The sequence below is a fragment of the Protopterus annectens genome, chromosome 12.part0 (genome assembly GCF_019279795.1).
Source record: "Protopterus annectens isolate FY-2018-M chromosome 12.part0, PAN1.0, whole genome shotgun sequence".
NCBI lineage: Eukaryota > Metazoa > Chordata > Ceratodontiformes > Protopteridae > Protopterus > Protopterus annectens.
Window position 1 is genome coordinate 1,251,580,781 of NC_056746.1, and position 18,063 is coordinate 1,251,598,843.

The following is an 18,063-nucleotide window of genomic DNA, read 5'->3' on the forward strand; positions in this document are numbered from 1 at the left end:
TCTAACCATGTGGGTTCTGTCCTTGAGCCAGTTTGCAACCCATCTAGTGACATAGGGGTTTATATTTAAGCTGGTGAGCTTATCTATAATGCCCAAGTGGGGTATTGTATCGAAGGTTTTGCGAGGTCCAGGTAGGCTGTGTGGACCACCTTCCCCTCGTCAATGGCCTTGGTGACTGTTTCAAAGAAATCGACCAGGTTTAAGAGGCAGGATCTGCCCTTACCAAAGCCAAACTGGGTAGGATCCAGTGTCTGTAGGTCCCCAATATCTTTATTTATGAGGTCCATGATGATCCTTTCCATAGCTTTGCAGACCAAGCTAGTCAGGCTTATGGGGTGATAGTTTCCAGGATCCGTTGAGGCACCACTTTTGTGGAGAGGGACCACTGTTGCTGTACACCACTCTTTGGGTACATATCCTGTAGTAAGGCTGAGATTGAACAGTAGTTTTATGTTTGGGTTTAGCTCTTCTTGGAGTTCATGTAGGACGCATTCCGGGACACTGTCTGGTCCCATTGATGCTGTATTTTTTGCTTTGGAGAGGGCGGCTCTTAACTGAGCATCTGAGATGACAGTGGGGCAGCACTCTGCTGAGATAGATATTTGCCCTTTTGGTGGGGGTGGGAGAAGTTTGTGCTGAACCTGTCAGCTAGGATGTTGGCAATGTCTGTGGGTTCGATGTATTTTTTTGTCATTTTGGACTAATTCTAATGTAAGGTTATATAAGGACCCTCAGATATGAACCTACAAAAATTACATTGTCCACATGTGAACATACCTATCTTTTTATTCGTTCACATAACTTCAGATACTGATCTAGTATGATCTTTCTGTAACTGTTTCTTTATGTTGCAAGTATTTCTATAAACAAAATTAGGTCTTGCTCCAATTGTTTTAACTAATTCAGCATTTCCTTCTAGAATTTTCCAATTCTTTTCCACTATCTTTTTAATCATTGATCAATCCGTAGTCATATCTATAGTGCAAACAATGAGCTTCCTATTTAGATAATTCACATTATCGTCTTTATTACTATAAAAAGGAGCCTTAAAAATCAGAGGATAGAAATTAGGTCTTTTACTTAAAATTTCTTTGCTAAGAGAATGAGATAATTTTTCTCATACCCTCTATTTAAGAATAAACCAGTTATAAACTTGAACTCGTCTGTGACATCTTTGTCACTACTGGTCATTCTGCTTGCTCGTTTATATCGCCCTTTCGGAATATTTTTTTTGATGAAAAATGGGCGGCTGCTTTTATTATATAAATACCCATTAGTAAAAGTCTCTTTTCTATGTATCTTACTTTTAAATTGTTTCACGTGATAATCCCATTCTAAATGTACAACTAAAAATTGACTTGACTACCTGAGTCTCCTTTTACAAACTTTAAAAACTCTGATTTTTCATTTCCTACTGAAATCAAACATTCTACATCAGAAACAGTCTCTTCCATAATAAAACAAAAAGAATCAAACCTTTTATAGTAATGTATCTTAAAACTCTGTTGTATTTGTTCAAGAATGGTGGACTCCCACCATGCCATTGCTATATTAGCAGAAGAAGGGGCTGCAGGAGACCCCATTGCCACCCCTTTTCATTGTTTATAGTATACTCCATCAAACAAGAAGAAATTATTATGTAAAAGTACATCAATCATGCCACAATAAAAATGAATGTTATGTTGAACCAAAGTGGTATGTTTGGATAAAAATTCTCTTACAGCTTCTATCCCTTCCTGATGAGGTATAGAAGTAAATAATAAAACAACATCTAATGTTAAAATTACATGCTTATTATTATCAAATTCAAAACTCAAAAGGAACACCCTCATTTTATCTAAAAACTCCCATGAATATTTTAAATATGATGGCAGACCTTGCACTATTGGGTTTAAAACAGAATCTATAACCAATGCCATTCCCTCTGTTGCTGAATTCGGGGAAGAAACTACTGTCCCTTACTTAACTATACTAACTCATTGGCTGCATAACACTAAAGATAGCTTAAAACAGAATCTATCTGGGCCACTAAAACCACACTTTAATCACAACCTCTGGACAGAGTTTGTCCCATAGGAATGGAGGACTGCAACAGTTGTCCCTCTGCACAAGGTGGACCCATCAACTGACCCAGGGAGCTAAAAATCCATAAGTTTGAACAGCCTTATCTGCAAGGCCATGGAGAGAGTTATCGTGGACTTAATCAATAATGACAAAGGAACTCTCCAAACACTTGATCAGACCCAATTTGGCTTTGTTAAAGGGAGGTCTTGCCTGCTCAGTCTAGTGGACTACTTTGAGAAAGGCACCAGGGCCATGGATAAGGGTAAAATGGTACACAGTGCTTATTTAGACCTGACCAAACTTTCAACACAATCCCCCATTTTAGGGATCATAGATAAACATACTGAGTTAGGCATAAACTCCTGCATCATCAGATGGATAGCAAACTGGCTCACTGACAGGACACATGTTGTCTGGATAAGTAAATCCACCTCCAATAAGAAACCTGTTACTAGCAGTGTCCCACAGCGCTCAGTGTTGGGGACCCTCCTGTTTGGTATATACTTCTGAAGTGAAGGCCAATGTTGGGAGCCTCTGGCTCACCAAGTAAAATGACAACTGTAAGCTTGGAGCAATCATTGAATCCACAACTAAAGTCGACATTCTACAAATAGGCCTAAAAATGACAAACAACTGGTGCCAAAACCATGGTCTGAAACTAAATGATGCTAAAAAATGTGTAATCATAAACTTTGGTAAATCAGATACCTCTGCAAATTATAATATTGATAGCACACCCCTAAAAGTAGGCCCACTGATGAGGAACCTAGAAATACAGATAGATAGTAAGCTAAACTTTGACCACCAGATAGCTATGATAGTGAGGAAATCCTTCTGTGTGGCTCAATGTATAATAAAGTCATAACATCAAGATCAAAGAAATCATACGGCTATTGTTCTCGGCCTTCATTAGACCCATAATGAAGTACAATGCTCCCTTCTGCATGTACCTAACCAGACACTTACACCAATTGAAGTGGCCCCAGAGGTTTCTCACTAAAAAAAATATAAACCGTTTGGCACATGTCTTATGCAGACCAACTAAAGCCCTATCCCTTTACTCCATCATATATCCTTTATCGAGAGGTGACTTATGCCTGACCTACAAGGCATTCTCAGATCCAGCTCTGGTGAAAATGTTACATATTCACAAGAAAAATTATATAAGGGATATGCGTTCCATGGCTCTGAACCTTATTTGTGACTCTAACAGAACTTGCTAGAGAGACAGATTTATATCCTAAATGCTACCTTGCCTATGGAACAAACTTCCCAAGTTTGTAAAAAAAGCCTGTCCCTCACTCTCTTCAAAAAGAATTTGGATAAATGGACGAGGAACTGTAAATTCATTCCTGGGGTACTGTCTGTGTCCCTTATGGACAGAGGCAGTCTGTAAAATGACCAAGGGCTCCAAAACCCAAGGACCTACTACCCTGCTACAACCCCATCCATTATCTGGGAATTAAGATATAGCACTGTCATAGCCTGGGTATTATTGGCTAGGCTTGTAAAGCCTCTTGTGCCATTAGCCTAGTAATCACTTATGAACCTATGAAAATTTTGAATAAAAGCACACAGGAATCTCTCACAATTAGCAATCTTGCTGTGCCTAAGAAAACAATCAAACCCTTTGTCAAAAGAGGTAATTTCAACAAAAAAGATCAGATAAAAGAAAAATGTTAAACCACCTCCTTTGAGTGCAGCAAATTTCTTCTTTTTTATATGTGCGTAGCTCTTAACAACACCAGGAATGGTCTGTAGCAGTAAGAACATAGTACTAACAGGGCACCCAGGAAATATTTCAGTCCACTGAGTTAGTGGCTAGAGTCCTAATTACTTGCAAGTAGGAAGTGACTTTCTGAAGTCCACAGTAACTTCTTTAGAGAATAGATCAACAACTATAAATGCAGATTGTTTCTTGACATGTAAAAACAAATGCAACTGAAATATACACCAATATGGGGAGGCAGAAAGAGATATAAAAGCAAAGACATGGAGGTAAATAGCCCCGCCTATGACCCAGACCACCTTAGTTGAAGTGGCAGCCCGAGCACTAGAATGATTGATGGAGATAAGAAGACAGCAAGTTTCCCTCACCAGATTGCTTATCTTAAGGGTGGGAAGTGGTGTCCTTGCTACACCACGGGGCCAAGCTGATTGCCTAAAATATTTCAAAAAGCAGATACTCGGTGGATGAGCAAAGTGGGGTATTCTTTGGGGGTGTGTGGAGACAAACAGATTGAGGTACATAGATCAGTGGTACCAGAAAAATTCACCATCCACAGTAGAGAGGGTGGCTAGGCTTAGTGAAGGAGGACAGCATGGCTTGGCAAAATGGTCAGTTTCCAAGTTCCTGGCTCTAGCCTCAGGGGAGGAATGAATAGGCTAATAAGGCTCTCATCTCAGGCAGGAAAAATTATAGCATAGGGCTCTATCCCTGCCTGGGAAATAAATGCACCTGGTTCTTGTCCTGTACAAAAGAATGAATTGGCCAGCTGGGTGCAGAAGGAAGGGGCATTGAGTAGGATTAATTTGATGGAAACAAGAGAGGGAAAAAGAAAATATAAAAAAATTAAGGATCAGCATATTGAGGTAATGTGAGTAGCATCACATAGTGGTTGTGGTACAGCAGTTTTCCAAGAAAAGTTCTGGATATACACAACTTACCATTGCTAAAATGAATCACCATACTCATTAACTGGGAAAACTACTCATGTACTAACTCCTGAGCGCAACACTTTCTGGAATTCATAAACTCTAATGCCCTAGATCAGCTTATCCACACCCCCACCAGGGGCAACAATATCCTAGACCTAGTCATTACCAACATGAGTGACTGGTGTTCCACACCTGCAGTCAACTCCTAGTTGGTCCGATCCGACCATAAGCTAATCACCCTTGATATCCACATCCCACCCCCACCCCCCATTAAGGAAACCACAGTAAGAAATTTCTCCAAAGCCAAGTTCATGCTTCTTAAGACAGAAGTAGTGAACTTCATGACACCCATGCAGATGGACAATACAGTTACAACTGCTGAATCCTACACAAATGCGCTCTATAAGCACCTACATGAGTGCATGGATCATGCTATCCCAAACAGAACCAAAAAAGGAAGCCAATCTGGTGGTCCCCTGCCATAAACAAACTATACAACAGAAGGAAGAAACTGTTGCAAAAGAGAGTAAAATCCCATGAGTGGAGGAACTCCCTGGTCAGCCTCAGTAAGAAGCTGAGATCCCTTATAAGATTCTCCAAAACTAGCTACGAAAATAAAATTGCCACTAATTCCAAGGACAACCACAAAGCATTCTATAGCTATGTCAAAAATCTCAATGGCAACACCCAGATCTGCTCTGAGTTACAGCACAAAGGCATGAAAATTACAGAACCAAGTGATATTGCCAACATCCTGGCAGATAGGTTCAGTGCTAACTTTACCCCCCCCTCACCCCCTAAAGGGCCCATATCTATACAGGAAGAATGCAGAGTCCTTGTAATCACAACTATGCAGGTGAAAGCTGCACTCTCTAAAGCCAAAAACACAGCATCCATGGGACCGGACAACATCCCAGGCTGCGTTTTACATGAACTTCAGAATGAACTGGCTCCCCACTTAAGCACCATGTTCAATAATAGCCTTGCATCAGACTTTGTGCCCACTGAATGGTGCACAGCAACAGTTATCCCACTCCACAAAGGGGGGAGCCACCACTGATCCTGGGAACTATAGACCTATTAGCCTGATGAACCTATTTTGCAAAGCCATGGAATGTATCATCATGGAACTCATAAACAAAGACATTGGTAACCTCCAAACTCTGGATCCCACCCAGTTCGGATTTGTGAAAGGCAGATCATGCCTCCTGAATCTCTGATCGACTTCTTTGAGGCAGTCACCAAAGCCGTAGATGAGGGTAAAGTGGTTCACACAGCCTATCTTGACCTCACCAAGGCTTTCGACACCATCCCCCATTCTGGAATTATAGCTAAACTCAATAAACTAGGCATAAATCCCTACGTCAAAGATGGGTTGCCAACTGGCTCACTGACAGAACCGACACTGTAAAAGTTGCAGACTCCAAATCTGACCTCAAACCAGTGACAAGTGGAGTACCAGAGTGTTCCGTCCTGGGACTGCTCCTGTTTGGTATCTACTTCTCTGAAGTACAGGCTAACACAGAAGGCCTCTGGCTAACGAAGTTCGCAGATGACTGCAAACTAGGAGCCATAGTCAAGTCCCCAAATGATGTGAACATCCTACAGAAGGGCCTCTCTGAGACAGATGCCTGGTGTCAGAGCCATGGCCTCAAGCTCAATGCCAAAATGTGCAGTGTCATCCCCTTTGGTAAAAACTCTGTACCCATGAACTACCACATAGGCAGCAATGTACTTAACACTGAATGTGTAATAAAAGACCTTGGGACCCAGGTGGACAGTAGTCTCTCCTTTGATAGTCACATCGCCACAGCAGTCAGGAAGTCCTTCTACGTGGCACACCTCATCATAAAAGGGTTCTCATCCAGGAAAAAAGAGGTCATGGTTACCCTCTACTCATCACTCATTAGACCCATTATAGAGTACAACGCCCCTTTTGGAATGTACCTCACAAGACATCTGCAGCAGCTGGAAAGGCCACAGAAGTACCTCACAAAGAGGATTACTGGACTCAAAGAAATGCCCTACACTGACCACCTCAAAAAACTCCAGCTTTACTCTGTAGCATATCGCCTACTCAGAGGTGATCTCTGCCTAACATATAAAGCTATGTCAAACCCAGAGCTGTTGGACATGCTACACCTAAAGAAATCCCAGTGCCTCCGAGCTACACGCTCTAGGGACCTAAACCTTGTCACCACAATAAACAGGACATGCTGGAGGGATAGATTCCTGTCCCAGAGATTTCCCATACTCTGGAACAGGCTACCCATCTATGTCAAGCAAAGTTCTTCATTAGCACTCTTCAAGAAAAATCTTGATGAGTGGATGGGAAATAGGAAATACACCCTGAGGATCACTTCTGTATCTCTGCTCGTCAGTGGCACAGGAAAATAACTTTCTTGGGTGGCGTAAGCCAGGGAACCTTGCTGGCTAAGCTTGCATAGGCCCTTGGGCCGATAGCCTAGTACCTACCTAAGAACCTATGAACCTATGAACCTAAGAACCTATGAACCTATGAACATATGACTTAAATTTCTTTAATTTTCTTAAATAATGAAAATGTAAGATAATAGATGTGCACTGCTGTCTCATCTGCTTGTCCCCTTCTGGACCAAAAAAGGAACTTGTCGTCTTCTCTGACCAAATTTTGCCACTAACAAGAGGACCACCTCTCCTATTCAAAAAGAAAAGAAAAAAACACTCAAGTATCTACATCATTACATCAGAGATTTCCAATACCAGGCATTATTTAAATACTACTGATTTTAGAGAGGTGAGGCTGAGAAGCATATCTCTACTACAGTAAAACTGTCTTTCAGCTTTTCCCGGTTAGGGGTCGCCACAGCGGAACTCCGGTCCGCTAATGATTGGCAGTAGATTTTTATGTGTTGGCTTGCCGGGCCTAATGCACAACCTTCAACGAAGGAACGCCCATTCACTCATGTTGACACACATTAGACGCTCCAACTGAGAATCGAACTTGCAACGTCTAACTGTCAGGCGACAATGCTACCGCAGCACCACCACCACATATCTTCCACAATTGTTATGCCCCTCAATAGACTGATTCTTCTCTGGAAGCAGCAAAAGTGTGAGATAGGTGTTTGGATACTCGAAAAAAGAGATCCACAGGATGAGGGCATAAAACTGCATAGTGGAAGTAAACAAGAACTGCTTGTGAGCTACTTTCATAAGAGACCAACTGTATGCTTGTGGGAGGGGGCAGGGATGTAAAGTGACTTCCTCGAGTCATGTTCAGCATGGATAGGTACTGAACAGGCTAGAAAGCTAGACATTAATGACCATGCAGGCATACATGCCCTGGATAAGGAACAGATCAAGCCATGTTGCATCAGCATGAAGAATGAGGGTGGTACATTTCTGAGTTGTAGACATGATTTCATTCTTAAAGGTGTAAGCATTACTGTGAAATTGTAACATTTGCCTGTTTTTTTTGTTTGTTTTTTTTTTTTTGTTAAACAAAATCCCAACATCTGCTGAAAATATTTCCATCTCATTTCTTAGTCTAGCAAAAGATCTCAATTCTGGGTAAATCTTTTGCATATGTGGTTGAGGTATACAAACTGGATATATGCACTATTGTAAAACTGCATCCCTCAGGCCATTAAAACCATTTAACTTTAAACAAAAATTAAAACCAATTGTCTACAAATGAATGCAAGTCTTGCTTTTATGGATGCAATATTCTATCAATTAACTGATTTAGGTTTACTTTACTAACAGTATTTCTGATATTATGGATTTCTTTGGTGGAGTTTTATAGATTTGTGAATTTTAAGGTCACCATAAAACAATGTTTTCTTGTCAGCAGTATCCTATAAGCTGTCTTTTTGCTTGTCTGATTAATAACCTTGCTCTCTCCCCTCTTCAGGCAATTCCCAAGTTTCTTTTCCAAGTATCTCCTCTGGGTTTTCTAACTGCCTGATGCATGTTTTCTGATCTTGTTACAGATTTGAGTACATGTCATATCTTTGTTTATAAGTCCTTTGAGTACAGCTATGGCTGGGATTGAGAAACACTGTGGTTCATATGTCCATAGGTGTTTACTAGGATAATGACCACAAGGATCTTTTTTAAGCCAAGCCATACCCTTGATAAGTGTAAGCATGGACTTGGGAGATTAACCATTTACAGGTGACCTGTGTCCATTAGAGGCATAGGTGCCAAACCAGGGATTAATTTCCTGTTTCTCATCCAGTTTTCCACGTTGCACTTGAACTGGGTTAAGGAGGAACTCTTGTTTCACATGGATGGAGAGCCTGTTCCATCGATGGTGTAGTCTGTGGGATACATACCTATTTCTCCAGCAGGTCCTATTTATATCACAGGCAAGGTTGAAATCTTTAGAACAGGTAATTCTGGTGCTGTTTGTTTTGTGGCTATGCAGAGGTCTATCAGAGGGGATCTGACAATGCCCTGTATGACAGGCATAGATCTCACCTCAAAAGCCTGTAGGAGACATAATACAGAGATAGGACCTTGAGGTGGTCTACATAGGACATTTTACTTATGCCCTGTATTCTTTTAGTGAGGAATCTCTGTGGATGTTCCAGTTGTTGGATATGCCTGGTTAGGTATATACTAAAGGGGGCATTGTACTTAATGATAGGTCTGATGAATGCTGAATACAGTGGAACAATGACTCCCTTGGACTTAGATGCCATATCTTTGTTTATAAGTTGCACAACATAGAAGGATTTCCTCACCACTGTAGACACATGATGGTCAAAGGCTAGATTACTATCTATGTATGTCCCTAAGTCCCTGACTACTGGGTCAACTCAAAGGGGTGTGTTGTTAATATGATAGTTACCAGGGATGGATGGCTTCCCAAAGGATACTATTATGCATTTCTTGACATTTAGTTTTAGTCCATGGCTCTGACACCAGCTGTTTGTCTGTGTCAGCAGCTCCTGCAGAACATTTGTGTCAGTGTGAGATTCAATGACAGCTCCTAATTTGCAATCATCTGCAAATTAAGTCAGCCAAAGACCACTGACATTGGCCTTGACTTCTGAGAAGTAAATCCCAAAAAGGAGAGGTCCAAGGACTGATCCATGAGGGACTCCACTTGTGACTGGCCTCTTTGTAAAGGTGGACTCCCCAATTCTAACTTCCTGGGTCCTTTCTGTGAGGCAGGTGGCTATCCACCGGGTGACATGCGGGTTTGTACCTAACCTCTTGAGTTTGTCAACAATGCCCGAGTCGGGTATTGTGTCAAATGCCTTCACCAGGTCAAGGTAGGCAGTGTAAATGATTTTGCACTTATCCATTGCTTTGGTGACCTTCTCAAAGAAGTCTATCAGGTTGAGTAGGCATGCTCTGCCCTTGACAAAACTAAACTGAGTTGGGTCCAGTGTCTGGAGGTTTACTATATTTCTATTGATCATCTCCATGGTAATTCCTTCCATGGCTTTACATATAATACTGGTGAGACTTATGGGTCTGTAGTTTCCAGAGTCTGTAGATAGCCCACCTTTGTGCAGAGGGATGAATGTTGCCTTTCTCCATTCATGAGGCACAAAGCTTGTTTGGAGGTTACAATTAAACAGTAATTCCAGAGGCCCTGACAGATCATGTTTCATGGTATTTAGAAGGCATCCTGGTATACTGTCTGGACACATTGATGCAGTGTTCTTGGTCTTAGACAGAACATTAAGGACCTGTTCCCTAGTGATAGTAGGGGGAGTTATACTTATGATATTTCCTGAGGGAAGGTTGAGGGGGAGAGAGGGGTAAAGTTGGAGCTGAATTTATCAACCAGGAAGTGTGCTATATCTTCTGGCTCAGTATAGGTGGCTCCATTTACAATGAGCTCTGCACACAATTGTGTATTGCCTTTGAGGTTGTGGACATAACTAAAGAATGCTTTGTGGTTGTCCTCGGCCTGGTAAGCCAAACTTACCTCAAATTTGGCAAAAGTTCCTGGAATTCATAAACTCAAATGCCATGGAACAACTAGTCACCATCCCCACAAGAGGAGAAAACATACTTGATCTCATCATCACGAACATAGGAGCACAATGTTCAACGCCGGAAGTATACCCCTCACTGGTGAGATTTGATCACAAACTAATCTCGCTGGAGGTCCTCATCCCGCCCCCACCCGAAATGAAAAAGACCACAGTAAAGAACTTCTCGAAAGCTGACTTCACACTTCTAAAGACTAGTGTGGTCTCCTTTAAGGCCCCTGAGCCGGTGGTTAACATTACTCAAACCGCTGAATCACTTACAAATGCCTTCTACCAGCACCTGCAGGGCTGCATGGATCAGGCAATCCCAAGCAAAACAAAGACTCTTTGTACCAAAGGCAATCGTCCAGTCTGGTGGACCCCAGCCATAAACAAACTCTACAACAAAAGGAGAAAGCTACTACAAGATAGAGCAAAATCCTTAAAAGTTAGGACACCGCTGATCACTATAAGTAAAAAGCTAAGAGCTCTCATAAAATCATCCAAAGCTAATTTTGAGAAAAAAATAGCTAAGGACTCTAAAGACAACCATAAGGCATTCTTTAGCTATGTCAGAAACCTAGGAGGAAACTCCCAGATATGCTCAGAATTAGTTCAAAATGATGTGAAGATTACTGATCCTACAGACATTGCCAACATACTGGCTGACAGGTTCAGTGCAAACTTCTCCCCTCTCCCCTAAAGGAGAGATATCTGAGATACAGTGGAACAATGACTCCTTGGACTTAGATGCCATATCTTTGTTTATAAGTTGCACAACATAGAAGGATTTCCTCACCACTGTAGACACATGATGGTCAAAGGCTAGATTACTATCTATGTATGTCCCTAAGTCCCTGACTACTGGGTCAACTCAAAGGGGTGTGTTGTTAATATGATAGTTACCAGGGATGGATGGCTTCCCAAAGGATACTATTATGCATTTCTTGACATTTAGTTTTAGTCCATGGCTCTGACACTAGTTGTTTGTCTGTGTCAGCCCCTCCTGGAGAACATTTGTGTCAGTGTGAGATTCAATGACAGCTCCTAATTTGCAATCATCTGCAAATTAAGTCAGCCAAAGACCACTGACATTGGCCTTGACGTCTGAGAAGTAAATCCCAAAAAGGAGAGGTCCAAGGACTGATCCATGAGGGACTCCACTTGTGACTGGCCTCTTTGTAAAGGTGGACTCCCCAATTCTAACTTATTGGGTCCTTTCTGTGAGGCAGGTGGCTATCCACCCAGCGGGTGACATCGCGGGTTTGTACCTAACCTCTTGAGTTTGTCAACAATGCCCGAGTGGTGTTGTGTCAAATGCCTTCACCAGGTCCAAGGTAGGCAGTGTAAATGATTCTTGCACTTATCCATTGCTTTGGTGACCTTCTCAAAGAAGATCTATCAGGTTGGTGGTAGGCATGCTCTACGTCTATGACAAAACCAAACTGAGTTGGTTCCAGTGTCTGGAGGTTTACTATATTTCTATTGATCATCTCCATGGTAATTCCTTCCAAAAGCTTTACATATAATACTGAATGGCCAGACTTATGGGTCTGTAGTTTCCAGAGTCTGTAGATAGCCCACCTTTGTGCAGAGGGATGAATGTTGCCTTTCTCCGTTCATGAGGCACAAAGCTTGTTTGGAGGTTACAATTAAACAGTAATTCCAGAGGCCCTGACAGATCATGTTTCATGGTATTTAGAAGGCATCCTGGTATACTGTCTGGACACATACGATGATGCAGTGTTCTTGGTCTTAGACAGAACATTAAGGACCTGTTCCCTAGTGATAGTAGGGGGAGTTATACTTATGATATTTCCTGAGGGAAGGTTGAGGGGGAGAGAGGGGTAAAGTTGGAGCTGAATTTATCAACCAGGAGGTGTGCTATATCTTCTGGCTCCGTATAGGTGGCTCCATTTACAATGAGCTCTGCACACAATTGTGTATTGCCTTTGAGGTTGTGGCGTAAGCCACAAAACTATGGGCTAGGCTTATAAATGCCCTCGGGCAGATAGCCTAGTATGAACCTATGAACCTATGAACCTATAGACTTTATTTGTCCTTTAAGTTGTTTGTTTAATTTGATGAGAGTGGTTTTATCCTGCTGAGTGTTGCACCTCCTAATTTTTGCCATGATTTTCTTCCTCCTGTTATACAGCCTATTGATTTTGTGATTTCACCAGGGTGGCTTGTTTTTTTAGTTAGTTCTATATTTCTTCATGGTGGATAGAGCTGCCTCTGTGCAGCTATTACCATGCTTGTACAGGGTTTCTGTGAACAGTTGCATAGGCAGCAGTGTTCTCAGGTTTTATGGGGGCTTGAAATTTTGCCAGGTTCTCATTTAGTAGCAGGAAGTTAGCCTTAGAATAGTTCCTAGATATTCCAGGTTTAGCAGGGGGTCCAGGTTTTATTTTTGCTTCAAAGGAGACCATTTTGTTGTCTGAACTTACCAGGGAAGGCATTACATTAGAGGGTGTGTAACACTCTCCCATATTAGTGAGGACCAGATCCAGTATGGTTGCACCGCTGGTTGGTGTATTGAATATCTGGTCCAGGGATTTTGTGTTTACAAAATCCAGGAATCTCTGTGCATGTACGTTTGGTGTCATATATGATTCCCAGTTAATAGTGGGGTAACTAAATTGGGTTGGAAGGTTAGTGTTTATAATAAGTTTAAATACATGGTATAGGTTTCCTGGGTCTTACAGGAGGACCTATAGCTTGCAAGGAAGCAATATTGGATTTTGCCTGTGGTGATTTGAACATGGAGCAGCTCAAATGCTTTGTCCTGTTTGACCAGCCTTGCAGTATATCTTTTTGATGGAAATAGAGACACCTCCACCTTTAGTCCCTACCTGTGAAGTAGCTGGACTGTGGAAAGCATTATAACCTTGCACTGTTGGTGTGCTTTCCTCGGCTTTAAACAATGTCTCAGTGACCACACATATATCAGCATTCTCTAGGGCAAAGAGAGCTTCTAGGGAGTGGAGTTTTTTGTTTAGACTCCTAGCATTGAGCAGTAATACTTTTAGATTTTCTTGGTTTTGATTTGCTATGTTGGAAGTACTTTCAGTTTGGCATTGCCTAAAAAAGGCACTATGGGGGAAGACAATGTTTTAACTAATATTCAAAAGTCTACTGGGGAGAGGTGCAGACCATCCCTGGCAAAGCAGCATGGTCTGTTGACCACCTCCTTCCATGCTGACAAATATTGTGCCCCCTTAGAATGACACCAGAAACTAAGCCAATTATTAAAGTCAATCATCTTTTGTTGGAATTATCCTTGGAGAAGATAAAATGGTGCTCAATGCTAGGGTCATACTAGCCTGAGACACATATTCCAAGAGTTCCATGATGTCTCTCTTCATATAGTCTAGGGAGGTACGTCTCATGTCATTTACTCCTACATGGACTATGACTGAATCATATTGGTAATTGTGGTCCAATGACCTGAGTGCATGCGTAATGTGGCAGATCACATTCCCGGCCAGCCCACCACTGTTTACCTTGCCTGTACAATGAAGTCTAAAGCTCATTATTAATGAAGAATAGGTAAATAAGTGGAAAGAGGTGAGTTTAGTGGATATCCCACTTGTGGCTGCAGATGAATCTGTTGTAAGACCATGTAGTGCTGAATTGTGGCTGCAATTAAAGAGGAGGCACAGCAGTGAATGTAGTCTGTGTAAGCACCTCCAAGATGCTCTTTTTAATCACACGCACAAAGCATTGTCAAGAAGCAGAATCATCTAGAAGCATTAAGTGGTCATAAAGCTGTGTTCGTCTATTGTTAGACCAAATTAAAGGATGGTAATGTAAATATACGAAAGGAATTAAAAGGGGGAAGCAAGTAGAGGGTAGATCATAAGGTGAAAATCTAAGGAATGAGCAAGCTAGAAGAGAGGAAGGTAAAGTAAAATATTTTTGAGAGTTAGGTGCCATTTATATATATATATATAAAATGTGTATGTATATACAGATAGATAGATGAAAATAAGGTAAGTTGGGGAATGTAGGAAGGGAAGAAAGAAGACAGTACAATCATTAGGATAAGAAGCAGCAGTACACAAACAAATATAAAAGGCAAACAAGACTAACATGTGAGGTGCTCTCACAATGGGGGGGCACAATGGAGAAATACATTAGACAGACAGAAAACAATGGTGATAGGAAGGACTGGACAGAAAACAGGGTCAGGCATAGACACAAATACGAGGGTTAACACCAAGATGGGAGAATAGAATGGGATTGCACAGATGCTCTCTCTACCAGCCACAGCTCAGTGGGAGTGTACTCACCATTCTGAGCTCCCTCACCACTGGGCCTTGGCTCAGAGGGGCAAGCCACTGTGGGGCTGGAACAGAACTCAATAAGTTGCAGGAGGCAGTTCTCTAAGAGGCTGATGTCACCATTAAGCTTCTTGTCAGTTAACTCCCCATGATATCTATAAGCTGCTAATGGGTGATAAAGTTGTTACTTCCACTCACACTGCTTTCAGCAATTACAACAGCACCAGCATCTAGTACAGGGCTGACTGGAGTGCTTACTGCAGCTACTGTAACAAGTGTGGAAGTGACTGTGGTAGTGTGGAATAGAAGCTTAGCTGGTACAACCAACACCCTGGGTAAGTACTATGAAGCACCCCTCCAGCTCTTTCACTGAAGAGCAAAAAAATGGATGTTCCTTATACTGGCCCACCAACCAGGTGGCCAGCTGCATGACATGGCCCCACCCACCCAGCCATTCAGGTTCAGTTTCTGTGCCTTGCCCCCAACCCAACTTTAACATATTTTATTTAAAAAAAAATAATAATTAATTTATTTTTCTTTCAAACTGTTGTAAGCTGTTTGCTACAAATGTGGTGAAAAGTTGCTACAGTTTTACCCCACCTGCATGGAGTGCTTACAGAACTCAAGTTTTAGTGAAAAAAAAATATATATATTTTTTTAATTTTTAAAATGTAGCAAGCAGTTGCTATACAGTTTTGACCACACATTAAGTGTCGCAGTACTCAGGTTTGACTTTAAATACAGTACTGGCTTTTAAAAGCCAGGGTTGCATTAAAGAGTGATTGGGATTAGCTGATTGCATGTACCCGGGGAAGCTGCCCCTCTTGCTTTACCCTAACTATGCTACTGGCATAGAAAATAGATGTGCATGTTGCTGGTAGTGTTGCCACCTATGGGGCCAACAGGCCTTGCTGGAGGGATAATGCAAGGCTAGATACTGTTACATATAGTTGTAAAATAATAAACAAAAATGAATGTATGTAATACAAAGGTAGTGAGAAAGAGGGTGGGAGTGGAGAGAAGTACTTATACTATGAAAAAATACAGCTCATATCTATTTTACTATGATAACATTGCAGGTGCTATACTACAATGAGCAACAAATGCCCACCCTAAATTACCAGTGATGGCAGATTAGACATCCGATGGAGGAATGAATCCAAAGCCATCATCATACGGTTCCACTTCATATCATCGAATTATCATTTCATCGAATTGCAAACCATCGAGACCAAATCGTCGAAAACCCATTTCATCGAAACATATCGAATCTCAAATCATTGAAACTATGAGCAACTACAAATAACATCCCAGACACTTTGTACTATGTGGGGAAAGCCACACCCCTTAAATATACCAACAAGGTTGCACTACAGTGGGGAAAAGGTAATTTCTAACCCACTGTAGTGCGACCTGGAGTTGGTATATTTAATTATGGGTGAGGGATGCGGGGCTTGCCCCTGCATAAACGTAGTAAACATTGTGGAATGTTATTTGTAGTTGTTTCAGTTTTCAATGATTTGAGATATGAAATGAGTCTTCGATGAAATGGGTTTTTGACGATTTGGTCTCGATGGTTTGCAATTCGATGAAATGATAATTCGATGATATGAAGTGGAACCCATCATACACAATCATAAAGGCAAGATTTGAGATACTTGTATGATCCAGCTGAAGGCAGTCCTCAAAGTCAACAGACCAGGTATCTTGAGAAACAGGATCTGTGAAAGAAATTTAAAGATACAATGAAAAATGCAAATCATACTTATTTCTCCCTAGTAATGCTGTAGATAGTATACTCAAAAATGCACAAAACATCCACCTCAATTTACCAGTGATGTCACAGCAGACAACCAAGGGGGGAAACGGAAACACACCCGTCATCACATGCAGCATTCCAAATGCAAAAGCCTTAACTTGTTGAGTTACTTGCATGACCTACACTGTTTGAGACTATAGTTATACTACCTGAAAAGACTGTTAACATTTAAACCTATATTGTAATAAGCGGGCGTTCTCGTCCCAGCTACTTGCATAATTCCACCAAATATTCATAGTCATCTACAGTAATATCATCAAACAGTTGTACTGGTAACTTTGAACTATGGAACTTAACACAGAAGTGACAGTACTCAAGAAAACCTATACTGTTTTAGAGCACAGCTATACAATCTGAACAGATTGTTAACATTTAAATCTGTACTGTAATAAGTAAGTATTCTCATTCCAGCACTCTCTAATGTGCTCCATTATTCTCCTGTGCAACTGCACATTCTCTGCAATAGTTTCTCCACTGTTCTAGACAGTATCAGTTATGCAGACTGGAGTTCAAATCATTGGAAGTCTACATTATATCAGTCTACAAAACAATCCATACCATAGTTTGCAATGATGTATATAATGGGTGTAGCATTTTAATCTCCTCATGGTTGTATGTTGCTTTACAATGTGCAACATTAACTTGTCAGCACTGTTCTAACATGCCCCTGAAATTTGTTTTCAAGCAGTCTTCTCTCCAAAAGCCTCTGTGACATGTCATGTTAACACGCTGACCCCAGGAAATATCAGTGGTGAAGGGAGAGGTTCAAGTGTTGTACTCTTTTTGGCTACCCTGTATTCCATTTCCCTGAAATAAAACATTCACATCATCAGAATGAAAATTATGCCAGAAGAATTTTGTTATTTTCTAAACAAATGTATATATAGATTTGTCAACCACTGTTGAGCTAAGAAGTTGAGCAATATGGAGCCCTCTCTCAACTCCATGCTGATCACTACTGCTTGATTTGCCATATGTTCTGCCCTCTGCTCACTTCCTCTTTACGTGTCTGTCATGTACTCCCATTTCTAACCTTTAATCTGGTCAATAATAGATGAACACACCACATGCAGGCTCAAAAAGGGCTGATAAAAAGATAAAATTATCATCTTTCACTAGCCTTCCATTGGGTGACAGTTCTCAAAGAACTATATATCATTCCTTTGAAATGTGTTTTAGTGACATTTAACCTCTGGCTGACTTTGTGGCATGCCAAGCTAATGTCCTGGTTCATGGAATGTAATTCAGAAAGACAAGGGTT